The 27028-nt window shown below is 36.9% G+C and overlaps 1 long non-coding RNA gene across 2 annotated transcripts in view; it reads left to right on the forward strand.

Moving 5' to 3' along the window:
- Positions 1 to 27028, forward strand: part of LOC103241515 (uncharacterized) — a 408965-nt gene that overhangs the window by 369532 nt on the left and 12405 nt on the right. For both annotated transcript variants that reach the window (XR_012095570.1, XR_005241812.2), the window contains 2 exons: positions 18996 to 19091; positions 19648 to 19729. This is a non-coding gene — a long non-coding RNA (uncharacterized lncRNA). The remainder of the gene's footprint in view (positions 1 to 18995; positions 19092 to 19647; positions 19730 to 27028) is intronic.

A 27028-nucleotide genomic window follows, 5' to 3' on the forward strand; every position in this document is an offset into this window, starting at 1 on the left:
GTGTCCTGTGTTGCCAGATGGTTTTTGCCCAGCTGTAGCCTAATGTAAGGTGTCTGAGCACGTTTAAGGTAGTCTAGGCTAAGCTACAATGTTAAGTAGTTTAGGTGTATTAAATACACTTTAAAGTTATGATATTTTCAACTTACAATGTTTATGGAGATGAAACCTTATATTAAGTCAAAGAGCATCTGTATAAGCAGGATCATTATCCTTATGTAAATGAGATCAAAAAAGAGAAGCATTCACTAAGACTATTCCTTTTAGTACTATTTTCTTGATAAGGAAAAAAGACAAAAAAAAAGTTGACCAAATTTTAAAAAATTTACATTTTATATTTTTAAAGCATATCAATTCTATACAGGTCACCTAAATATTAGACTTTCAGATACGTGATTTCTAACATATTCTGAAGGCATTTTTATATGTATGTAAATGTGTATATATAGACATTTACATATATATATAGACATTTCCATACATATATATCTTTACATCTCTGAAAATTAGTATTGAAATATGTGAGAAACAGGATTTGTTATGTGTGCTCGTTTTAAAAACACTGTATAACAGTAAAATATTTTTCGTTGTGGAAAATGATTAAATGGTATTATGTAGAATTATTTTATAGCTGATGACACATGGGATGATTTTTTTCAAAAAATTATTTTACTATTTTGAAGTGTCCTTTTAAAAGAATGATACTTTTTACAACAATGATAAAATAATTATTGTAATAAAAAATTTAATGTTCAAAGACATTATCAGGAACACACTGATTATTTGTAAAACCTGATGTCTAATATATTAACTAAAATAAAATTTATTTTTGTTAATCTAGGTCATAACTGCTTTTGGAATAGCATGAAACATATGAATGACTTTATTCCAAGTGAAAAATCATTCAGTAGAGTCAAACTACAGTGTTTTCCAAAGGAATTTCCTTTTAATGACTTGCAGATGTTGTTATGTTTAATGTCAATAAAAAATTGAATTCAGGGGCAGAGCAAGATGGCCGAATAGGAACAGCTCCAGTCTCCAACTCCCAGCGCGAGCGACACAGAAGACCGGTGATTTCTGCGTTTTCAACTGAGGTACTGGGTTCATCTCACTGGGGAGTGCCAGACCATCGGTGCTGGTCAGCTGCTGCAGCCCGACCAGCGAGAGCTGAAGCAGGGTGAGGCATTGCCTCACCTGGGAAGCGCAAGGGGGAAGGGAATCCCTTTTCCTAGCCAGGGGAACTGAGACACACAACACCTGGAAAATCGGGTAACTCCCACCCCAATACTGCGCTTTAAGCAAACAGGCACACCAGGAGATCATATCCCACACCTGGCCGGGAGGGTCCCACACCCACGGAGCCTCCCTCATTGCTAGCACAGCAGTCTGTGATCTACCGGCAAGGCAGCAGCGAGGCTGGGGGAGGGGCGCCCGCCATTGCTGAGGCTTAAGTAGGTAAACAAAGCTGCTGGGAAGCTCGAACTGGGTGGAGCTCACAGCAGCTCAAGGAAACCTGCCTGTCTCTGTAGACTCCACCTCTGGGGACAGGGCACAGTAAACAATAACAAACGCAGCAGAAAGCTCTGCAGACGCAAACGACTCTGTCTGACAGCTTTGAAGAGAGCAGTGGATCTCCCAACACGGAGGTTGAGATCTGAGAAGGGACAGACTCCCTGCTCAAGTGGGTCCCTGACCCCTGAGTAGTCTAACTGGGAGACATCCCCCACTAGGGACAGTCTGACACCCCACACCTCACAGGGTGGAGTACACCCCTGAGAGGAAGCTTCCAAAGCAAGAATCAGACAGGTACACTCGCTGTTCAGAAATATTCTATCTTCTGCAGCCTCTGCTGCTGATACCCAGGCAAACAGGGTCTGGAGTGGACCTCAAGCAATCTCCAACAGACCTACACCTGAGGGTCCTGACTGTTAGAAGGAAAACTATCAAACAGGAAGGACACCTACACCAAAACCCCATCAGTACATCACCATCATCAAAGACCAGAGGCAGATAAAACCACAAAGATGGGGAAAAAGCAGGGCAGAAAAGCTGGAAATTCAAAAAATAAGAGCGCATCTCCCCCGACAAAGGAGCGCAGCTCATCGCCAGCAACGGATCAAAGCTGGACGGAGAATGACTTCGACGAGATGAGAGAAGAAGGCTTCAGTCCATCAAATTTCTCAGAGCTAAAGGAGGAATTACGTACCCAGTGCAAAGAAACTAAAAATCTTGAAAAAAAAGTGGAAGAATTGATGGCTAGAGTAATTAATGCAGAGAAGGTCATAAACGAAATGAAAGAGACGAAAACCATGATACGAGAAATACGTGACAAATGCACAAGCTTCAGTAACCGACTCGATCAACTGGAAGAAAGAATGTCAGCGATTGAGGATCAAATGAATGAAATGAAGTGAGAAGAGAAACCAAAAGAAAAAAGAAGAAAAAGAAATGAACAAAGCCTGCAAGAAGTATGGGATTATGTAAAAAGACCAAATCTACGTCTGATTGGGGTGCCTGAAAGTGAGGGGGAAAATGGAACCAAGTTGGAAAACACTCTTCAGGATATCATCCAGGAGAACTTCCCCAACCTAGTAGGGCAGGCCAACATTCAAATCCAGGAAATACAGAGAACGCCACAAAGATACTCCTCGAGAAGAGCAACTCCAAGACACATAATTGCCAGATTCACCAAAGTTGAAATGAAGGAAAAAATCTTAAGGGCAGCCAGAGAGAAAGGTCGGGTTACCCACAAAGGGAAGCCCATCAGACTAACAGCAGATCTCTTGGCAGAAACTCTTCAAGCCAGAAGAGAGTGGGGGCCAATATTCAACATTCTTAAAGAAAAGAATTTTAAACCCAGAATTTTATATCCAGCCAAACTAAGTTTCATAAGTGAAGGAGAAATAAAATCCTTTACAGATAAGCAAATGCTTAGAGATTTTGTCACCACTAGGCCTGCCTTACAAGAGACCCTGAAGGAAGCACTAAACATGGAAAGGAACAACCGGTACGAGCCATTGCAAAAACATGCCAAAATGTAAAGACCATCGAGGCTAGGAAGAAACTGCATCAACTAACGAGCAAAATAACCAGTTAATATCATAATGGCAGGATCAAGTTCACACATAACAATCTTAACCTTAAATGTAAATGGACTAAATGCTCCAATTAAAAGACACAGACTGGCAAACTGGATAAAGAGTCAAGACCCATCAGTCTGCTGTATTCAGGAGACCCATCTCACACACAGAGACATACATAGGCTCAAAATAAAGGGATGGAGGAAGATTTACCAAGCAAATGGAGAACAAAAAAAAGCGGAGGTTGCAATACTAGTCTCTGATAAAACAGACTTTAAACCATCAAAGATCAAAAGAGACAAAGAAGGCCATTACATAATGGTAAAGGGATCAATTCAACAGGAAGAGCTAACTATCCTAAATATATATGCACCCAATACAGGAGCACCCAGATTCATAAAGCAAGTCCTTAGAGACTTACAAAGAGACTTAGACTCCCATACAATAATAATGGGAGACTTCGACACTCCACTGTCAACATTAGACAGATCAACGAGACAGAAAGTTAACAAGGATATCCAGGAATTGAACTCATCTCTGCAGCAAGCAGACCTAACAGACATCTATAGAACTCTCCACCCCAAATCAACAGAATATACATTCTTCTCAGCACCACATGGTACTTACTCCAAAATTGACCATGTAATTGGAAGTAAAGCACTCCTCAGCAAATGTACAAGAACAGAAATTATAACAAACTGTCTCTCAGACCACAGTGCAATCAAACTAGAACTCAGGACTAAGAAACTCAATCAAAACCGCTCAACTACATGGAAACTGAACAACCTGCTCCTGAATGACTACTGGGTACATAACGAAATGAAGGCAGAAATAAAGATGTTCTTTGAAACCAATGAGAACAAAGATACAACATACCAGAATCTCTGGGACACATTTAAAGCAGTGTGTAGAGGGAAATTTATAGCACTAAATGCCCACAAGAGAAAGCAGGAAAGATCTAAAATTGACACTCTAACAGCGCAATTAAAAGAACTAGAGAAGCAAGAGCAAACACATTCGAAAGCTAGCAGAAGGCAAGAAATAACGAAGATCAGAGCAGAACTGAAGGAGATAGAGACACAAAAAACCCTCCAAAAAATCAATGAATCCAGGAGTTGGTTTTTTGAAAAGATCAACAAAATTGACAGACCACTAGCAAGACTAATAAAGAAGAAAAGAGAGAAGAATCAAATCGACACAATTAAAAATGATAAAGGGGATATCACCACCGACCCCACAGAAATACAAACTACCATCAGAGAATACGATAAACACCTGTACGCAAATAAACTGGAAAATCTAGAAGAAATGGATAATTTCCTGGACACTTACACTCTTCCAAGACTAAACCAGGAAGAAGTTGAATCCCTGAATAGACCAATAGCAGGCTCTGAAATTGAGGCAATAATTAATAGCCTACCAACCAAAAAAAGTCCAGGACCAGATGGATTCACAGCTGAATTCTACCAGAGGTACAAGGAGGAGTTGGTACCATTCCTTCTGAAACTATTCCAATCAATAGAAAAAGAGGGAATCCTCCCTAACTCATTTTATGAGGCCAACATCATCCTGATACCAAAGCCTGGCAGAGACACAACAAAAAAAGAGAATTTTAGACCAATATCCCTGATGAACATCGATGCAAAAATCCTCAATAAAATACTGGCAAACCAGATTCAGCAACACATCAAAAAGCTTATCCACCATGATCAAGTGGGCTTCATCCCTGGGATGCAAGGCTGGTTCAACATTCGCAAATCAATAAACATAATCCAGCATATAAACAGAACCAAAGACAAGAACCACATCATTATCTCAATAGATGCAGAAAAGGCTTTTGACAAAATTCAACAGCCCTTCATGCTAAAAACACTCAATAAATTCGGTATTGATGGAACGTACCTCAAAATAATAAGAGCTATTTATGACAAACCCACAGCCAATATCATACTGAATGGGCAAAAACTGGAAAAATTCCCTTTGAAAACTGGCACAAGACAGGGATGCCCTCTCTCACCACTCCTATTCAACATAGTGTTGGAAGTTCTGGCTAGGGCAATCAGGCAAGAGAAAGAAATCAAGGGGATTCAGTTAGGAAAAGAAGAAGTCAAATTTTCCCTGTTTGCAGATGACATGATTGATATTTAGAAAATCCCATTGTCTCAGCCCAAAATCTCCTTAAGCTGATAAGCAACTTCAGCAAAGTCTCAGGATACAAAATTAATGTGCAAAAATCACAAGCATTCTTATACACCAGTAACAGACAAACAGAGAGCCAAATCAGGAATGAACTTCCATTCACAATTGCTTCAAAGAGAATAAAATACCTAGGAATCCAACTTACAAGGGATGTAAAGGACCTCTTCAAGGAGAACTACAAACCACTGCTCAGTGAAATAAAAGAGGACACAAACAAATGGAAGAACATACCATGCTCATGGATAGGAAGAATCAATATCGTGAAAATGGCCATACTGCCCAAGGTAATTTATAGATTCAATGCCATCCCCATCAAGCTACCAATGAGCTTCTTCACAGAATTGGAAAAAACTGCTTTAAAGTTCATATGGAACCAAAAAAGAGCCCGCATCTCCAAGACAATCCTAAGTCAAAAGAACAAAGCTGGAGGCATCACGCTACCTGACTTCAAACTATACTACAAGGCTACAGTAAACAAAACAGCATGGTACTGGTACCAAAACAGAGATATAGACCAATGGAACAGAACAGAGTCCTCAGAAATAATACCACACATCTACAGCCATCTGATCTTTGACAAACCTGAGAGAAACAAGAAATGGGGAAAGGATTCCCTATTTAATAAATGGTGCTGGGAAAATTGGCTAGCCATAAGTAGAAAGCTGAAACTGGATCCTTTCCTTACTCCTTATACGAAAATTAATTCAAGATGGATTAGAGACTTAAATGTTAGACCTAATACCATAAAAATCCTAGAGGAAAACCTAGGTAGTACCATTCAGGACATAGGCATGGGCAAAGACTTCATGTCTAAAACACCAAAAGCAATGGCAGCAAAAGCCAAAATTGACAAATGGGATCTCATCAAACTAAAGAGCTTCTGCACAGCAAAAGAAACTACCATCAGAGTGAACAGGCAACCTACAGAATGGGAGAAAATTTTTGCAATCTACTCATCTGACAAAGGGCTAATATCCAGAACCTACAAAGAACTCAAACAAAGTTACAAGAAAAAAACAAACAACCCCATCAAAAAGTGGGCAAAGGATATGAACAGACATTTCTCAAAAGAAGACATTCATACAGCCAACAGACACATGAAAAAATGCTCATCATCACTGGCCATCAGAGAAATGCAAATCAAAACCACAATGAGATACCATCTCACACCAGTTAGAATGGCAATCATTCAAAAGTCAGGAAACAACAGGTGCTGGAGAGGATGTGGAGAAATAGGAACACTTTTACACTGTTGGTGGGATTGTAAACTAGTTCAACCATTATGGAAAACAGTATGGCGATTCCTCAAGGATCTAGAACTAGATGTACCATATGACCCAGCCATCCCATTACTGGGTATATACCCAAAGGATTATAAATTATGCTGCTATAAAGACACATGCGCATGTATGTTTATTGCGGCACTATTCACAATAGCAAAGACTTGGAATCAACCCAAATGTCCATCAGTGACAGATTGGATTAAGGAAATGTGGCACATATACACCATGGAATACTATGCAGCCATAAAAAAGGATGAGTTTGTGTCCTTTGTAGGGACATGGATGCAGCTGGAAACCATCATTCTTAGCAAACTATCACAAGAACAGAAAACCAAACACCGCATGTTCTCACTCATAGGTGGGAACTGAACAATGAGATCACTTGGACTGGGGAAGGGGAACATCACACACCGGTGCCTATCATGGGGAGGGGGGAGGGGGGAGGGATTGCATTGGGAGTTATACCTGATGTAAATGACGAGTTGATGGGTGCAGCACACCAACATGGCACAAGTATACATATGTAACAAACCTGCATGTTGTGCACATGTACCCTACAACTTAAAGTATAATAATAATAAATTAATTTAAAAAAATTGAATTCAGTTTTTAGACATAAAAATTTACATGAAATACATCCCCTGAGTACATTAAGTGTTTTCACATTCATGAAAAAGACCATTTGGAAAAGAGTAAAAACAGATATTTTAAAAGTTATTACTAAAATGTTTGTTAAATATTGTAATGACTTTCCTAGAGCAACCCTTAAATTGAAAACCTAAGAAAATAATCAATTTTATTTTAGAGAGAGAAAGTGTTTTTAGGATTGAGAAAGAAGTTACTCTTAATATTTCAAAATCCTGTACAGGTTAAGCATTCCTAATCCAAAAATTTGAAATCTGAAATACTTCAGAATCCAAAACTTTTGAGTGCCAATTTGATTCCACAAGTGGAAAATAATACAGTTGACCTCACATGACGGGTTGCAATCAAAACACAGGCACACAACAGACTGGTGATCATGATAATAGTGATGATGAAGATGACTGACATTGTTAACGCTGCAGAAAAAGTACCTATAGACGGCGTGGTGAAAAGATGTGATGGGCTTATTGAAGGACTAGGGCAGCATGCATTCATCACAGAACAAGAAATCACATAAGTTATAAAATCAGAGAAAGAATTCTAAGACAAAGAATGAAAAATTTTAACAAAAGTTATTAATGTGGCAGAGGACATTCTGGAAGAAACATTTTAAAAAAGTCATCCAATAGGATGCTTCTTCATCTTCAGAGGAACCAATTTCTGGTGTTCCTCTAAAGGAACCAGAAGTATAGTAACCTTCTAATCTAAACAGAAGATTGCAGGTGGAGACTGAAAGTCTGACATTGCTTGTGGATATTGTTGTTTAACAGTTGATACTGGCATTCTGGTGATGACACAGTGCTATTTGGTTACCTCCAACACATTATTTTTTCACTGCATCAGTGGTGTCTCCTCTTTTTTACAGTTAAATACTTTTGTGTGAATAAGTGTGAGAAAATGATTGCTTATTAATAGCATATAAATTCAGAGTCAGGAGTGATGGTAATGCCAGAAGAAAACCCTCAGATTATCCACGAGAGGCTGAGATAGTGACACTTTTGCTTCCTGATGAGTCAACGTACACTAACTTTGTTTCGTGTGCAAATCTATTTAACAATATTGTAGAAAATTATCTTTAGGCTATGTGTAACGGTGTATATGAAACAAAAATTTTGTGTTGTGAGTTGGGTTCTATCCCCAAGGTTTTTCATTATGTATATGCAAATATTCCAAAATTTGAAAAACTCCAAAACACTTCTTGTCCCAAGCATTTTGGATAAGGGGTACTCAACACATATTTGTTTTTTTTCAATCTGCATTTTAAATTTTCTGACAAAATATATGGAGAAAAAAGTCTTTAAAAAAAGCACTCCTTAAAAAGGCATAAAGTTTCTATTTCAATATATATTAGTAATTCACAAAGTAATCTTCTAATAACAGCATCACAATCGGCTGGAGATTCCCGTTGAAATAATGTGGGTGGGACTTAGGGATATATGGCCTGAGGCATCTCATCATAGGATCTTTTAGAGACCACAGTGGCTGGAAAACAAGCTAGAATTTCACTCCCACCAGCTCCTTAGCTCTTCTTAACAAGTCCCACGCAGCCACGTAGTGATGGTGAAGGCGGTTGACCATAAGATGCCACTGAGAGATGGGTTTAAATCTTTAAAGAAATAATTTTATGACATGGAGAAATTTGTTAAGAATAGGCTCTTAATTCTTTTCTCTGTTAGAATCTGCTTTTAAAAATGCAGGTGCCTAAGCCCTGTCTTGAGGCTCCCCAATTAGAATATGACTTGGTCTCACCTGTTTCTGGATTCTTACCTCTGTATTTTCCCAAACTGTTTGGTTCTCTGAGTTCTACTTTGACTGATTTCCTTCTCTTCCAATGTATCATTTGCTCTCTTGCTTCGAGGCCTCCACATATAATATGTCTTCTGCCTAAGATACTATTCTCTATCCATCTCCCCATCCCTGTACCTCCTTTATCTTCTTGGCTAATCACGACTCTCTGCAGAGAAGGTGCCCAGATGTGTGCTTCTCTAGAACTTTGCCCTTTTCTCTGTCATAATACTTGCAATTGCCTCTTTGTTTACTTAGCTTGCTAGATTGCAAGTTTCTTGAAGTCAGGAACAGTGACTTGTTAGCTTACCATGCTATTTCAGTGCCCAGCACAATGCTAGGCCCTCAAGAAGTATTTACTAAATGAAGAATCCAGATTAAAAAAAAAATGTTTCATGGGTATATAGTAGGTATATATCTTTATGGGGTACATAAGATGTTTTAATACAGGCATGCAATATGAAATACACACATCATGAAGAATGGGGTATCCATCCCCTCAAGCATTTATCCTCTGAGTTACAATCTAATTACACTCTTTAAATCATTAAAATGTACAATTAAATTATTATTGACTATGGTCACCCTATTGTGCTATCAAATAGTAGGTCTTATTCACTCTTTCTATTTTTTTCATACCCCTTCCCCAACTCCCCACTCCAAGGATCCAGATTTTTTACTCTCTCCCCATATTTTTTTTAAAGCTTATTTTTATTTTTTATTTCCTAAGGGTGCTAAAATTCTGATAAATCATTCAGAAATAATAGCATCACAATATTAGCATTTATTTAGTCATCTATCAAGTCGTCCTCCCACCCCCAGAATTAGGGCATGTGGGTGAAGTCTTAGGAGCCTGCAACATTTTTTTTTTCTTTTAAAGGGGCTAGGCACACTCATATCAAGTTGCTCCTTGGCATTTTAAGTGCTATTAGATTTAGAGTTAAGACGTGCTCTAAATGAAGTACCAATTACTAGTCACTGGTTCAAAATTCAAAGAGGAAGAATAAAGGAGTTGAGGGTGAAGTTAATAAGTAGTCTTCTGCCTCGACTCTGAATCTGCACCCTGATTTGTCCCCATTCCTCTCCTCCTCACACCCACCCTGCCTATGAAGTCACTTCTACTCTGGAATCTGGGACAAATCCTAACTTCAGTAAAAAGGAGTTTAAGTATTTGTAACTGAGTTATCAGGGAGAATCAACCTTGAATCCATGTTTCCATGGTTTTAAAATGGCCTTTTGTTTTATTTCTAGAAGATACAATTCTTGACTTGTGATGAAATCAGTTCCCCAATTTATACTGCATTTGTGGAAACTGGGTCTCGGGCAGCAACTCAGCAATTCCTTCCAACCTAAAGTTCTCTCATCTGCTAGTAACCAGTCCATTCCTATTGGTGTTCAAGCAATCACAAACACATCCTACTTTTGAGAAATGTGAGCACATGGTTCCCAGCCCCTTCCTAAAACTCTGCCTTGGATATAAAACATATCCCTGGGTAGCTATTTTTCTGTCATCACTTCTGCCAGATGTTGATTGCAGAATTCCTGTTTGTTTATTATTAACATTAATTCCAAGAGATGTGTTACCCTCTGTCCAGAACATGAAGTACTTGACTTGCACCTATCTTGCTTATGATTTGTATTTCATTTGCACATGGTCCAAGATGAAAACATTCAAGCAGTATAATCATAAATATTGGCATTTCAGTCATCTGACCCCTAATTTTTTTCCCTTGACATTAGGAATTGATTCAATTTACAGTGATTGCTGCCTATGTAATTATTTCTTCGTAACACAATATTTTAAGAGTACATTAACTCATGCATTATTAGATTGAGTATGTCATAATTATACAAAGCAGCAACTTGATCCGAGAGTTACAAGAAAGAATGGTACTACCTTTCAATTATGACTTTATCTCAGATCTATTTATCAAGTATTGTCAGACTCATGTCCTGTGGGTATCTTTATTTTGTGTCATAAACAGAAAAAGAAAACATCGTTCAGTTCAGAGCTCAAATCCCTTTTCGGAAAAAAAAAAAAAAAATTGTATGGTAAAACTGTTTAGTATAAGAAAGGCATTTTTTAAGGCTTTACATAGTTTGTAAACAAGTGTTTATAAAGCCCCCTTTGGGTCTTTGCGACTTTCATAAAATGCTCTTGATTATCAAAGAACAAATAAATTAGGCATGTATACCAATTTTTTCTCTTACAAAGAAACACTGGTGAAATTATGTTAAAATAAACTTGACAAGATTTCTGGATAAATGATACTTCAGTGCCAATAATGTTGTTTCTCTAACAACCTTGCTAAAAGGCTAAATTTTTTGGTGATAGATTATTCCTGAGCATGATACAGATTGCATTTTTAATTTTGCAAATGTTTTTGATTGGCTGTTATGACCTTGATAATTACTCTGGACACTAGGCAATCAGGGGTTGATACTGGCTGTAAAAGGATCACAGGTGTTTTATTTGCAGCCAACTAGTGTTCTTTTTAACTCTGATTCCTATCTAAACTCTAGTTGGAAAAACCTAGGATGGGAAAAGCAGAAAAGAAAGAAAGAGAGAGAGAGAAAAGCATTTTTCATGAAGAACTATTCTGCAAAGCATTCTTTATTTTTCGCTTTCCTTCTTTTGTGAAGGGGTCAACCTCAGATAAATAGATTAGATTTGATTTATTCTTTGCCATTGGTTTATTTTTTGCTGATAACCTACAGTTCAAATCTCACAGTTTACTTTAAAAGTAAACAGGCTTCCAAATTAACCCACCTTGGGAAGGTCTTGTGATTCATGGCAACATCCTGTCCATAAGTAAAGAATCTTATCGTGAGCTTTCAAATTGTTGACGTACTGATAAATGCATAACCCACTGACACTGAAAAGGGCACTGATTTATTTCCAAATTATAAAGTTTTACTGACTGTCTTGCACGTAGACATTCTAGCCTGTATGTTGCAATCTGTTTCCAAGGATTGTAACTTCTGTATTGTACCCTTCAATAATAATGGACAACTCCCATATGAGGAGTCCCCCTTCCCTTCCAAGCTTTCTTATAAATGCCTTCCAACTTGTCAGACTCCAGAACACTCCCAATTTTGTGGGTGTGTTTTCCCACGTCATTCCTCACATTTGCCTTCCAATAAACCGTTATCAAATTATTTCTGCCTCAACAACCTTAGTTTTAGTGGACATTGCCAATGTTACTATTTTCGCACATACTCTACTATATATTTAACCTACACTCTATTTACTGTAATCTATGTGTGCATCAAAGTTACGTAACTCTGAGGTTGAGTCCTGTGATGTATAGCTTTTCATCTCCCCCCGTTTCTTTTTTTCTTACTTCTCTCCTTCCTCAATTACTCTTAATTATTTTGAGACAGACAATAGACAGATAAACTTATCTCTGCAGGTGTGTTACAATTTTAGCATTGATGTATATGATAATTTCTATATAAGTTTTAGTTAATATATAAATTTTGCATAGTGTGCATATATTATAAGCAAGTGCTGTAGTTGGAAGTAGGAATTAGGAGGTTAAAGCCTTAAGATAAACATTTGTCACTTACAGTCAGATGAGAAAAATATTTTCTTACAAGAGATTATAAAATGAAGTTATCTTTATGTCTACTATTAACACTAACATTTGTACATGTAAAAAGAGAGGTTTTTTTTAGTTTTTAAATTATAAAAACTCAACTTTTTTCAATTCATGTAAAGAATCCAGGCTCCATAAATGTTTTGCAAGGTTACTTTTCTTTAAAGATAGACATAGATAAATACAGATAGATAGATAGATAGTTAGATAGATAGATATGTTTGTTTAAACAAACAAATGAATAGCTTTGTAAATAGTAGTAGGCAAGGACAATTAATGAATCTCTTAATTTCTTAATTGTTCTTTCCTGCTGTGGACTTTTCCCAGTGATTTTTTATTTTTAAGTAACAGTTAATTCAGTTACATGAATTGGGTATTTTCAGCCAACAGATATTTCTTGGCCTCATTCTGTGTCTGAGGCGCTGAGTCAGGGGTGGGGATTAATCAGTTGGTTAGGGAAAAGTCCAAAACAATCATTAATGTCTAGAATCACAGAAGACATTTCCTCATGATAATATAGTATTGAGAGGGCAGAATTGTCTTGCTAAGTTATAAACTACAGAAGTGGGAAAGTAGCATCAATTACAAATGTATCCATTTACTAGATAATCTAAAACTTTATCATTTGGTAGAGAAACAGCCCATACTGTTATTCTGTGTGTTGTTTATGTGGTTTTGTTTTAAAACAGAAATGTTTACTGACAGGACGCTAAAATTTCTGCTTTTGAAAATTACCTGCTGTCTCAGGTGGGAAATCTGGAAATACTAAGAAGAAAATTACCTGAATTTGCTTTGGACAAATTTTTATTTGACTCTAAAGCCATACACACTAATAAACCAACTGACTGGGGGTAAAGATTTTAACCATCAGCTTTCTCTGTGATGATTTTGCATTTTTCATTATGTTTTGAGAGTAAGCTACAGCCTAGGCCAGAAGCCCGTGGCTTTGGGCTAGAAAGATGAGAATGCAATGAGGTAGAAAACATATACACAAATTGCAGCGTCAATGATGATGTCCTTATAGCTTAACATGCCTGCATAACTGCATTATAAATGGAGACATAAAAAGATACAGCATATTGACATCAACTTGTAAATCAGCAACCCAAGGGCCTAAGAGCTTCACAACCTTGGAACAGAGTGAGTTTGCATGTTTTCTTCAAAACAATTCAGAATGTACAACACTCCTAGAGGACTGGTCTTTTTTTATTTATTTTTTATTTTTATTTTTTAGTCTTACTCTAAAAGGAAATCTGAGCTTCTATATTAAATGAAACAATACAGGTCTTAGAGACAGAATGATATATATATACACACATACACACACACACACACACATCATTATATATATGTGTGTGTGTGTATATATATATATAAAACGTTTTCATTTTAAAAGTTAAGTGACAACAAGGAGCCATTTCTTCCTTGCTATTACTAAAAGCTGACAGAAAGCGATAGGAAAAAGAAAATGGTGGTGGAATGGGAAGGCAATTCGTTTCAAGTACGAGGACTGCCACCAACCTAGTCTCTGTTCCCTCAGTTTAGTTAAGAGATCTCTGAAAATATTCCAGCCAAATTTATTTATGTTACAGCTCTAAGACTCTTGAGAATATCTTTCTAAGCCTTTAGTTAGTTCTGAAAGTCAGTTCTGGCTAATGACACACTAACCTTTCCTTCTGTTATTAAGTTGAAAGGCAGCAGCAGCAGTAGCTTGCTCTATGTCCCAGACAACCTCTGCCACACCAGGGCTTCACAGCTTGTCAAACACAGAGTCGTTAATTTTCTAAATGTTTACCCCAAAACTGGAAAAAAATTAAGAGATTATGAAGGAAATTGTGTTAGTTTATCCTTGCATTGCTATAAAGGAATACTTGGGGCTGGGTAATTTATGAAGAGAAGAAGTTTTATTTTGGCTGATGGTTCTGCCGACTGTACAGGAAGCATGGTACCAGCATCTGCTCCTGGTAAGGGACTCAGGAAGTTTACAATTACGGCAGAAGGTGAAGGGGGAGCCAGTGCAACACACGGTGAGAGAGGGACAGAGAGCAGGGAGAGGAGCCAGACTCCTTTAAACAACCAGCTCTCACATGAATTAACAGAGCAAGAACTCACTTATTACCGCAGGGAGGGTACTACATCATTCATGAGGGATCCACTCCTCTGACCCAAACACCTCCCACTGGGCCACGTGTCCAACACTGGGGATTACATTTCACCATGAGGTTTGGAGGAAACAAATATCCAAATCATATCAGATACCAACTTAATAATGTTTGCATTTTATCAGTATGCTAAGGAGAAAGATTAAAGATAAATTAGCAGTAGAACACAGGTTTTGTGTTTGGCTGGTTTTTTTTTGGTCAGACTTCCTGTGTTCAAGTCCAAGATCTACTTCTTAAAATATGTAGCCTTGAATTATTTATTTTCAGTAAACTTCAGTCTCTTCATGTATAAAATGGTAATAATAGCGATAATGAGGGCTGTCTCGACTTTGCTTTTTTACCTGGAGTAAAACTCAGCACATAGTAACACATTCCCTGTAGGGAATTAAACTTTTAACAGTTCATCTCTTTCCTGAAGACCTTCCCTAATTAATCAGAAATATAGACGTACACCTGTGTCTGTGTATTTCACGTGGATTAAAAACCTGTTTATCATAACTTTTGAAGTTTGACTCCTTCATATAGATTAATGAAAATTAGAGAAAAACTTACTTTGAAGACAAAATGTTAATATCTGAGGTGGCAGTATTCCTCTTAGAATGTGTTTTCTGTTGAACATTGGAGGCTGTTTTATATTAAAAAGAAAGCACATCTACATTCTCAAGATTTACTACAGAGTTGAAAACTAAAAAACATTTGGTTGTCAAAAGTTCCATTAACTATCAGAACTAGAATATTTATTTATTTATTTGTATTTCAATAGCTTTAGGGGTATAGGTGGTTTTTGGTTGCATGTGTGAATTGTATTGTGGTGAAGTGTAAAATTTCAGTGCACCTGTCACCTGACTAGTATACATTGTACCTAATATGTGGTTTTTTATTCCTCACCTCCCTCTCACCCTACCCCCATCCTCCTCTAATGTCCAACATACCACTCTATATGCATTTTTGTATCCATAGCTTTGCTCTCCCTTATAAATGAGAACATGTAGTATTTGGTTTTCCATTCCTGAGTTGCTTCCTTTAGAGTAACGGCTTCCAGTTCCACCCAAATTGATGCAAAAGATATTATTTTGTTCTTTTCCATGGCCAATTAATATTCCATTATGTATATATACCACATTTTCTTTATCCACTCATCAGTTGACGAGCACTCTGATTCCATATCTCTGCAATTGTGAATTGTGCTGCAATAAACATATACATGCAGGTATCTCTTTGATATACTTTATTTTCTTTTGGATAGAGATCCACTAGTGAGATTGCTGGATCCAATGCCAGATCTGCTTTCTGTTCTTTCCGTATTGATTTCCACGCTGTTTTCCATAGAGTCTATACTACTTTAAATTCCCAACAGCAGCATATAGGCATTCCCTTTTCACTACATCCACACCAACATCTATTGTTTTTTGACTTTAATAATGGCCATTCTGCCTAGGGTAAGGTGATATCTCACTGTGGTTTTAATTTGCATTTCCCTGAGGATTAGTGAGGTTGAACATTTTTTTCATGCCTGTTGGCCATTTGTATATCTTCTTTTGAGAGCTGTCTATTTATGTAATTTGCCTGCATTTTAATGGGCTTATTTGTTTTTTTCTTGCTGATTTGTTTGAGTTCCTTGTAGATTCAAAGGATACTAATCCTTTTGTTGGATGCAGAGTTCACAAATATTTCCTCTCATTCTGTAGTCTGTTTAATAATTATTTATTTGGCTGTTCAGAAGCTTTTCAGCTAAATTAAGTCCCATTTATTTTTGTTTTTGTAAAACTAGAATATTTATGAGAATTTGTTTTATGAAAAAATATCAAGTTTAGTTTTTAACCACCTGAGTTAACAGGCAGAAATTTTGGAAGTTAACTTTATGTTTCAGTACTTGGGAAAAACAAATATTTGCTATATATACCAATAGAATTAAATGAAATTTAATTTAAAAATCAAAATATTAATTTCAGTGTTTTCCATACTTGTTTGATTTTAAGCATCACTCACCCAGAATCATTTGTGATAGTTCAGATTCCTAAGGTTTATTCTGGAACTATCAAACCAGAAACTCTAAGGAGAGTCTGAAATAACATTCTACGTTATTCTTATGATCAGATAAGTATATGAAAAACTAACAAAAATATTTCTCTGAGAAGTACATCTTTTAAGATTTTTAATCATTACCAAACAACATGAACCTTCTAAGAGAGAGGCTTATATTAAAAATAATGCGGCCGGGCGCGGTGGTTCAAGCCTGTAATCCCAGCACTTTGGGAGGCCGAGACGGGCGGATCACGAGGTCAGGAGATGGAGACCATCCTGACTAACACGGTGAAACCCCGTATCTACTAAAAAATACAAAAAAACTAGCCGGGCTTGTTGGCGAGCGCCTGTAGTCCCAGCTAACTCGTAAGGCTGAGGCAGGAGAATGGTGCAAACCCGGGAGGCGGAGCTTGCAGTGAGCTGAGATCCAGCCACTGCACTCCAGCCTGGGCGACAGAGCGAGACTCCGTCGCAAATAAAAATAAAAATAAAAAATAATGCAACAGAATTTGAACAGCCATAAAGTTTACATTTTATAAACAAAATCAAATCCAATTATCTTAATTTATTTTAATCATCTCACAGTTTTCAGATCAGTAACATTTAAATTTGTGAATTTCTCAGATTCATAGGTGTTTTGACTCTCTGAGAGTCAAAAATAGGAAGTGCAAATCATAGGTAACGAGGAGGTTTTGAAGTATAGCTCTATTGTTGCTGGTTTAATTTGTGAAGAGGTTGTAATATTGATTTTTTTCTTCAACAAATGATTTAAACTATCTGCATGTTGGTACATGCCAAGCTATTGTGTGAAATTTTACCAGCTGGGAATTATCCCCTCATTCTCTGGTGTGATTAACACTTTCAGCTGTAGAATAATTAAAATGTCAATCAGTTCTGAAACAGAGCAAAACAGTTTCTCATTTGATCCGTTAGTTGGAAGGCTAAATGAAGGAGTACGTCAGGTATCTAGCTCTTCTCACAACAAGAGTTCACATCCCACCTCTCTCTGTTTTCCTCCACCTCCCCTCTTCTGCCTTCACATACACAAACACACACTGTGGACTCTGGATTTGGGTTACGTTCAAATTTGATTCTTTGATATGATCTCAATCTTATAAAATTTGTTGTGTTGCTTATCTTTAAGAAAAACTTGGGGGAATAATGAGACCAGAAGGTTGGGGGGGGGTTTGTATGTGTTTTTATATGGGTTTTCTGCATGGTATATGTTCCTGGAACCATGTAAACATACACTCCATTAGTTTTGAAACTTCTACCTTGTTGATCTTCTTGATCTGACAGCACTGACAATGACGTGCTTCATCATCACTCATAACCAGCACCTGAAGGAATGATAAAGCTTCTAGGCTTATAAAAAAACAAAGTGATGGGAAAAAATAGTCACAGCATGCTTAATATTCCTGAGTGTTCCAGTCTGTAGACTTGCATGAACACAGTGGCTGGAAAATACACTATGGCGGCACACATTTCAATCCACGCATCTCTGAAAGCCCCAGCCCCACTTCTGCTTCTTAAATACTCTTTTATAGGTCTGGATGCCTAGAGTCAGCAGCAGCAGCAGTGTGGCTTTACATTTTTCTGTTAGAGTTCTTTTTTAACTTAATTAAAACTTTAATAGAAGTTTTATTTCCCTTAGAGAGTGACTCTGAAGTTTAAAGTGGTCTTAAAAATAAGTACCTTAAATACCTGTTCATCAAACATCCTTTTGAACTTTTTGTTTTACTCAGAAGAATATTACTAATCAGATATATGAACTCTTTTGGATGAATGTGATACTCTAGGTAATGATCCCAGAGACTTCTACAGTGGTTATTTTAGTGGTTTCTTTGAAGTCTTAAGAGGAGGTCGTAGCAATATGTAAGTGAAAGCGTGTCAAATTGGTAGAAGCTAAAAAAGGTTGGGTTTCTGAGTGATGTCCTCTCATTTGAAGAAACCTTGAGCAACTCTTTAGCCAGCACCTGCTGTGCTGCCAAGCTGAACCTCAGATAACATGGTGATGTTCCTGCTTCATATGATCAAGGTCCTACCACCCACAAGTACATTTCTAGGCTTAACCTTTTAAATACCTTTGTCATTTCCTTCCTTCTAAAGCAATTGTGCAGACAGTGCAATTTACTGAACGTTGAGACAGCACAAAATATTTGCTCTTTTCACTAATTTTTCTTGTCTCTCTCTTTTCAACACACTAAACCTTTTCCAAAGGTTCCAGAGGAGGAGTCAAAGTGGCTGTAATTTTGATTCAGTTTTATGGGCAATAGAATTATTTTACCGATTCCTGGAATCATGGCTCCTATACATGTAAGTAAGATAATCCTTTTCTCCAATCAATATGTATTCACTGAGAGGCTGAGATTACATCAGCAAGGGCTAGTCCACTGACCCCTAAATATTCATACTTAGAAAGGAAATTTGGAATCCAATAAGAGAGATGAGACTATGGTTCAATTAAAGAAAATGCCTTTGAAAAGGATGATGAAATTCCTTCAACTACAAGGTATGCTCTTCGAGTTGTTATAAACTTGTTATTGTTGGAATTTCACTCTGGGTAGCAGATATTTTAATGTCGATGAATCCCAAATGCAATTCTCTGGGCTATTTTTGAAGACTCTGGAACATTAGAAAGCAAAAAATATAAAGTTACCCAAAAAGTCAGCATTGCATCTGAATAGGTTCAAAACAAAATCAGTCCATATCTTGATGCCGTCTGCATTCTCTGAAAATACAATAACCACAAATGGTGCCAGAGGGAAAAGAGAAAGGACTTCTGTTGACTTCAAATAAAGGCGGTATCTGACAAAAGGGGAAGCAAATGATACCTTGATATGCCATTAACAAATGCCTTGTATATCTACAGCTGCTCTCTATGAGCACTTTGGAAATTAAAGGATTGCCAGCTTTTCCACTTTGGAACAAAAAACATTTGTGCTAAACAGCCGGTAAGTAAATGCAGTAAACATATTTTTACAGTGAATAGAATTGTTTTATATTTTGGGGACTGATTGTGAATTTCTACTGCTTCTTGATTAGCAAACATTTGGCAGTTCCCGAGTCTTTAGACATTAAAATGCCAAAACAGATTTTTATTCTCAGACTGAGCTCCTATATTTTTTTCATTCTCCTAACAATTATCCTCAAAACATTTGAAAGCACTAAAATAAAACGTGTTCTGAAAACACATTCGGAAACGTTTTACCTGTGTGACTTTAATAAGCATGTAAAAAAAAAAAAATACTGGGTTGATGTCTAACTTCCTTAGGGCAGAGATGAGAACACAGTACATACATAATGACTGTTGGAACTGTTGGTGGTCATTTCCTAGGGCCTTGCCTTGGGACCGTGGAAGGTTTTATTGCTGAACACCAAAGCTGGTAAAAACAGATGTTTGTGCAAAGTCTCTTGGGTGTATCTCTTAGTAGTAATGTTCCTGCTAATTTTAAAAATCAATAAACTTCTAATAGGTTTAAAAGTTCTCAGTAATGATTTTTATCTCTTTTTAAGAGTCATGTCCTTACACATTTTTGTGTTGTTACATTGAAATTATTGGAGGATTTTTCTTTTAAATGATCATTTTAGGTATCTTACACTTTAATCTTAAAATGGATTAGGAGATGGATTGTATTTGTTTTGCATTCATTCATTGATTATAATTTTTTGTTAACTAATTATATAGAAATGAATGTTTTAATCTGCCAACTTTATATAAAACTTGAAAATTCAGAAAAAACAAGTAGGCAGAATGGCATAATTTTTACACTGGCTCACATCTTGGTTGCAGTGCAGGATTTTGCAGTCTTCTATGATTGAGTGTGTATGTGTTGTGTATATATTTGTGCATGTGTGTGTATGTGATTTGTATGTGTGCATAAGTGGAGGTTGTGGTTTTATCATTATAATTAAAGTTTTAAATTAAAATGTAAAGGCATGTATTAGTTTTCTATTGCTTCTGTAACAAATTACTACAAATTTAATGGCTCAAAACAATACACATTATCTTATAGTCCTGGAGGTGACCAGTCTGAAATGAGTTTCACTGGGCTAAAACAAAGTGTTGATGGGATTGCATTTCTTCTAGAGGCTTTAAAAGAGAATCCTTTTTCTTTCCTTGTTCATATTCTAGAGGCCACTTATTTGTATTCCTTGGTTTTTAAGGAATCTTCAAAACAAGCAACTATATCACTCTGTGACTTCTGTTTTCATCAGCACGTCTCTTTCTCAGACTCTGACTCCTCCTGCATCCCTCTGACAAGGACCCCTGTAATTACATTGGTCACATCTGGATAGAGGGCCATCATTCTGACTTCTACTGACATAAAATTCACTAAAATAAAATTCTTGCTACTCACCTCTCCCTTCAGTGAATCTTCCCATGATTTCTTATCTCCCCTGAATGCCAGTATTTTTATCCATATAGTTCGCCTGCTTGCTTAAGGAAATTATCCTTGAGTGTCCATGAAATTTATGCGGATGCAACTTGCCCAACCTTCCCCAACATGCCTACTTTATAAACTGTGGACTTTTCCTTGCCCCCTTCCCCTGTGTGAGGTGGAAGCATTACTTCTAGAACAAACGTCTTCCACCTGAATCTTTTTTTCTAATGGTGCTTCAGTTCCCTGAAATGGAAGCACAACTTTCTCCTGGAGGTTCCATTTCTATAAGATGACATTCCACTTGAAGTAAATTCTTTTCTTCTTCTCCAAGTCAAGGTGCTGTAAGGAGATGCCTCATCCTTATTCCTTGATGCCTCTTCCACACCATTATTCTACAACCACCATCTGACAATCCCTCCCCCACTGAAGTTGATGATATCTGGTGGTGGCTTTTCTTTCCCCATTTTTGACGTCATATGCTAGCTTCAAGTTCTCCTTATATTCTTCATTTAATGTATTATTTTATTTTTATGATTTGCAGGGATTATTCCTTAGACACTTTATTGTCCATACTGCTATCATCTACCAAACTAGCTTCAACTTCAACAGCAATGGCCTCCTTTATCATCTTCCCATATTGTCCCTTACATATGAAAATATTTTTGAACCTTGAAATTACTTGGAAATGATGAGATGGAAAATGAACTCTAAAGTTATACTTTGTGACTCCACCCTTCTTCCCTTCCAACTGTTCCCTTTCCCTTTATTCTTTCCTGACCTCGTTTTTCAATTTCACCTAATTCCCTGTCTCTAAACCTCTCTATTCCCTCCATCTATTAACCTCTCCTGTAAGTCCTTGTTTATATTCTGGAGCAGTGTTTCTGAAACTATCTGTCAGGTGAAGGACGAGTTTTTATTTCCCAACCCACTGTCAACTGATATTTTATTAAAATATAATAATCATGAATGTTACTTGAGAATTGAAAATAATAGACAAGTACATACAAAAGGCAAACAATTTTTACTTTAAGAGTCAATAGATGTAAAATGTCAGTTACTATGATCAAAGCAAATAGAGTAGAATAAAATAATTATAAAAATCACACATAACACATTGAAAATACGCTTGTAAATGATTAACATAGCCATTTTACTCATATTTGTATGATATTCTTCAATCATAACCAACTGGAATTTCATTGATATTGCACTGAATTTATAGATTAAGTTGGTTAAAAACTGATATATTGACAATACTGAGTTTTCCTATCTGTGAACATGGAATATCTCTCCACTTATTTAGCTCTTCCTTGATTTATTTTATCAGAGTTTGTAGTTTTTCTCACATATTTTTTGTTTATATTATGTTAGATTTATACCTAAGTATTTCATTTTTAGCATGCTAATAAAAATGGTGTTGTATTTTTATTTTTGAATTTCACTTATGCATTACTGATTTATAGGAAAGTAATTTACTTTTATATACTAACCTTGTATTCTGCAACCTTGCTATAATCACTTACTAGTTCCAGTTTTTTGTTGTTTTGAATTTTATACATAGATCATGTCGTCTATGAACAAAAAGTTTTATGTCTATACTCCTAATCTGTATACCTTTTTAAAGAAATTTTCCTGAGAAAAGCACACATAAGTCTAAAACCCACTGGCTTGCATGCTACATATCTGCATATTTTCTTAAATTTTCTCCTATATTTAGTCATTTTTATTCCAACACAGCACGACATTTAATCTACTTTGACTCTCTAATTACTTTACTCTTTTCTTTACTGATTTCTATTCCCTGCCTCCTGCTCCCAAATTTCTTTCTATTCTTTATTCTGTTCTTTAATGAGGTACTAATATGATGACTTTAATATGTACCCTCTGTGGTTAAATCAATATATTTAATTAGGACCTCCACCTTTCGTGATATCTTATTTTCAGTTCCTCTGGGCAACCCTTCTTATGTTTTTATCATCTTAATGAAAGTATAAACATCTGTTCGCCCAAGCCTGTTTATGTTAATTTTTTGTCTTATTTCACTGGTACCTCCATGTCCTCATTCAGCCAGGATAAGTATTTAGACCTGTGGGGTTTTTATTTTCCATATACGCAGAATTCTAAAATGATGCCTGTGATTCCTGCCCTGTGATGTGCACAACTTTTTGTAATCTTCTCCTTTTTCATACAAGTGAAACTTGTAACTCACTTATAACCAGTAGAATATAGCAAAGGTGAAGGGAAAGCTTAGATGTAACTAAGGTCTTTAGTCAGTTGATTTTTAGTTAACAAAAAGATAGATTATCTTGGGTTGGCCTGACCTAATCATGTGAGCCATTTAAAAGAGGCTCTAAGCCTTTGCCAAAATAAGACACAGGAAATAGCAGATACTCTCTCCCTTTCTGGCTTTGGAGAAGTAAGCTGCCATGAATTTTACAGCCAAACAGAAATGAATCCTATCAACAACCTGAGGAAGTTTGGAAGTGAATACTTCCCTAGTTGAACTTCCAGATGAGAATACATCCCAATCACCATTTTGATTACAGCTTTGTGAAACCTTAAACAGAGTACCCAATAAAGCTGTGCCCAAACTTGTGACCTACAGAAACTTTGAGATAATAAATATGTGTTGTTTTAAGCCACTAAATTTGTGTTAATTTGTTATGCAGCAGTAGAAAACTAGAACACTCATTTCTTCCAATTTCCGCATTTGCTCTTCAACCAATTTCTGTCTGCTCTCTCTATATAATATTTCTTACTCTTCTCTTTCACCTTCTCATCACTACCACTTTGGTTTATTAATTTTATTTTCTGTTACTAAAATGGCCTTTTGAATGATCTTCTTTCCTCTCCAGCTCACTCTAAGAACCACTAGAAACACTAATTATGCCATTCTAGCTGTAAGGAAAGATGGTCACTGTGGTCATAAAGTAGAGTGGTTGATCTAGTGGTCTTGGCAGAAGAGCATGATTAGATGAAATTTCCAGGGAAGAACTATTAGAACAGGTGCTGGAATGGAGATGGTAGGACCCTGAAGATAAGTTAAGGAATTGAGAAATCACTGTGACTATGTTGCATAGGCTATTCAAGTAGACACCAAAAATAAAATATGTTGGTTATTTTAATATTACAAATATAACAAGCAGAGAACAAATGAAATTACTCATTTTACGTTGTTTCTCATGCCTTCTTTCACAAAAACATAGTAAAAGTTCCCCTTTGGCCTTTTGAGAAGAAAGTTTTAAAAATGTGCATTTATGTAATAACTCAATATAAGTTACAAAAGTCATGTATTACAAAGTCCATGCAAAAAAAAATTGTCACAAAAAATTCTGTAATTATCAAGCCTTCTAACCAAAAGTGAGTCAGTTATGCTCTTTTATACAGAAGCTGCTTTCTTCTAGGAAAAAGCAAATGCCAGTGTTAATCAAACCAGCATGGAAGTTAATTAGAACCCCAAGAACAAGCGGATGGGCTTAGCACCTTGGACACATGAATATCTTGTTTCTAAAAATGACCTCAAAAGATTGCATAACAATCAAGTCCAGCACAAGTCAGAAGTGACTAATTAACTTTTCATTTTTCCCTTAGTAATTTAGTCCTGCTCTTTAAAAATATTTCTAAACTGAGAAATCCCCATTAGTTGCTGCATATTGGTTGTTCAAATGAGGGTAATGACCCTTTACTTGATTGTATATACCCATCATTTAGTTTATCTTTTGTATGTGCTTTATAAACAACTCTCAAACATGAAGCAACTTTAGTTAATAGCCTCATTAAATTTGAATGTAGATATAGAATTTTACCGACTGGAAAACTTTCTAACACCACATGGGAAATATTAAATATTTTCTTATCTACCTTGCAATTAAGGGAGAAATTGTGCTAACCTCTCCCCAAGACATTGTTGCTTCATCATCTCAAACCTCTGGAGGCTCACAGTGGAAATGGTTGGGAAGAGGGCAATACATCAAAGCACGCTTTCTTATCAATAATTACTTTGATGTTTTCGGTTCTGCTCTCACCTTTTTTAGGTGAGAGATCTGCCCACTCAGTGGTTACCCAGGCTCAACCCTCATAAAAGAGAGGTTGGGGTCGCCTCAGATGTTGCTTTGGCACTTTTTTTTAATGTTTTGTGTTTGTTTGTTTCCTACAGTCAGTCTACTGAGGTCCTACAATTCTCTTCACTGACCTGAACAAACTCGACTCTGCTTTTCCCTTAAATTTCTGTATAGAACCCAGACAACTGGTCTATACTTTCTGATATTGATTTCCCCCATGCTTCTAAGTTTCTTATGACCTCTGGATTGTCCCTTTGGCTTTGCGTAACACCCCTACTTCCAAACTCTAGAGTAAAATTCCTGTGAAGACTGATACCTCAGAAGTGACTGCTCCACAGATAGACATCTCATTTTTTAATTGAGATTTCAACTATTTAACACTCACCATGTTAACTCATTACACTCTCCTCCATTTGCTCATAAACAACAAAACAATAACAAAAATGAGTGCTCACTGAGTGCTACAGAATGCAAACTATTAGAGATACAGAAATAATGAATAGGACTTCTGACCTTGAGTGGTTGGTAAATAAAACAGAAATGTAAAAAATGAAATAAATAATTAGGGTTACTGCCACTAGAGAAATAGATCACAGGCTACAGATTACTTCTGGCCCTATGAAGCAGGAAGACAGCACAGGCATAGCAAGGGACCTATTACATATAGGTAGAATGTTGTTGGAGGTAATGGTGAAAGTCAGTGCCCTGCGCTGCTCTGGTGAATTGACACTCCCCTTCACTGTTTTGCTGACTAGACTTCAAGTACCCTCCACAAGGAACTAGAGAGGCCTTGTGGAGCTGCATCCCCCTTTTCTTTGCATGAATTGTTTGCATTGCTTATTTGTGAGTTTTAGCAAAATAAACTGAATGCAGACAATGCCATGTCCAAGTAATCTTGCTTGGCAGTGTTTGAATTTCTATCAGATTTTCCCCCGATTACTTTATTCCTTCTTCCAGTTCAATCGCAGACAAGACACAGGAATCAAATGACCAAAAGTGTGAGTCTGAAGAACTAAAGCAAGACTGTTAGAAAACATTGGGCAGAGAGAGGTGGTTTTGTGCTTGTATGGAGAGAAATAGCTGGCAGGACTGAAAAGGTTTGCATGCACAGCATGGAAACTACTTAGAGGAAGAGTTTTCAATTGCGCTCCTTTCTCGTAGTGCGACACTGGCTTGCATAGATGCTCACTTCCTCCTCATTTTTGATAGAAAAGCAGCTGTGACTGTGTAGGGCCACTGGGGTCAGTAGGGTGATATCAGAGAGGCTTAAGACTACACATACTGGAAGGACAGCTTCTGAACAAGCCCTTATCCCCTCCCCTCCTGCCACCACCCTCACCCAGCTGTAAATAACCAAACAATGAAGGCAGGCTCTGGGAGAGAACTGTGTCATAGCAGAGGGTTCCCTGAAAGCCAATGCTATCTGTTGGGTCAGGGGCAGACTATGGCTCCTCAGCCTCTGCCCTGTGGTATATCTCTCCCACTTTTAATTAGGCCAGGAGCAGCACATGCTCTACCTTATGCACATTACCAGTGAGCTACTGGGTATGCTCAGGGAAGATGTGTTGATAAAAGGAGTCAGACTTTTGTGGGGCAGAGTCATGAAATAGGAGAGTCAATAGAATGGGCAAGTCAGACTAGATGAACCAGACTTAATTAAAGTATCAAATCAAGAATTAATAAAAACACTATCCTCTAATACTACAGAATAATAACAAAATGAGGGCAATGCAAGCCATTTTAAAGAAACACAAAGTAGAAAGCTTGGATGTAGAAAGAAAATAATTAAAACATTAAAAATGAATAA

Source organism: Chlorocebus sabaeus, chromosome 15 (assembly GCF_047675955.1).
Source record: "Chlorocebus sabaeus isolate Y175 chromosome 15, mChlSab1.0.hap1, whole genome shotgun sequence".
Lineage (NCBI taxonomy): Eukaryota > Metazoa > Chordata > Mammalia > Primates > Cercopithecidae > Chlorocebus > Chlorocebus sabaeus.